Source organism: Trypanosoma cruzi (genome assembly GCF_000209065.1).
Source record: "Trypanosoma cruzi strain CL Brener chromosome Unknown tcruzi_1047053472383, whole genome shotgun sequence".
Classification (NCBI taxonomy): Eukaryota; Euglenozoa; class Kinetoplastea; order Trypanosomatida; family Trypanosomatidae; genus Trypanosoma; species Trypanosoma cruzi.
The window spans coordinates 1-1,030 of NW_908381.1; the positions used below are offsets into that span (position 1 = coordinate 1).

Sequence of the window (1,030 nt, forward strand, 5' to 3'; positions counted from 1 at the left end):
CCCACACAACCCCACACAGTCAGCGCGCAGAGTGGCGGAATCCAGGAAAAAAGAAACATGACCACTGGCACCGCTCCTTTTACCGAATGGCTCCATCACAGGGCAATCCCGATGCCGTGAACAAAACACAAGAGCCGAGGCAGACCGCGTGGCAGCAATACGACAGCCAGCCATCAAGCGCGTCCGAGAATGAAATGGTGACACGGAAGAGGAGCGGAGGATTCGCCGTTCGCCAGCAGTCAAAGCGTCGTTTCTCGTTCACGCGAGTCGGCATTGCACAGCAAGCAGCGGCACCATGAGCACACGGCATTGCACAAAGAAGGGAACAAGGAAGGGAACAAAGAAGCACGGTGGCAGCACTTGGTCACGGGGAAAAGGGTCCACACCGATTGTGCATTCCGAGTGGCTCACAGACATCCGGATGGTAGTCGCCCAGACGCCGCGCGGCGGGTGTGACTGCAGTGGACTGAGAGGACGAAGAGAGGGGACAGGGACGCAGTGCGGCCCTCATCCACCTCTGCTAACTGTGACACCGGTGACGTCATCCCGTCAGGTCACCTGCGGCAAAGACCGTCGTCGTCAGCGGCGGTCAGCGCCTTCCCTCTCCCAGTGGGGCGCGACTCCACCGACGCAGTCGCTCGCCCACTCCCCCACCAACACAGCAAGGGAGCAACGGCAAACGATGCCACACGCACGGCAAGCACGCAGTCGCAGAGTCTCACAGCTGCCAAAAAGAAAAAGAAGACTCTCTCAGATCTTGTAGTACCCACGTATTCTCGCACAGTTTGGGTGGTCTTGTCAAACAGGAATGCTCAATTACAAACAAAGCGCGCAACCACAAGGAGCTTCTCCGCATCGTGGTGCAGCAGCTGGTAAAGGAGGTACGAACCGGCAGCCATCGACTTCCCGATCCCGGGCGTCCCAATCAACACACACGGATCAGGCGTAAAGTCGGTCTCACCGTGACTGCCGAACCATTCGGTTACATCGCCCTTGACAATCTGCCACACTCGCTCCACCTCACAGTCAC

At 58.3% G+C, this 1,030-nt stretch overlaps 1 non-coding gene across 1 annotated transcript; it reads right to left on the minus strand.

Moving 5' to 3' along the window:
• Window positions 1-231: 231 nt before the first annotated feature.
• Window positions 232-298, minus strand: Tc00.1047053472383.10. The gene has a single exon (XR_008254830.1). It is a non-coding gene; the product is annotated as a C/D small nucleolar RNA (snoRNA), TB8C3C3, 3' partial (small nucleolar RNA).
• Between the last annotated feature and the right edge of the window lie 732 nt (window positions 299-1,030).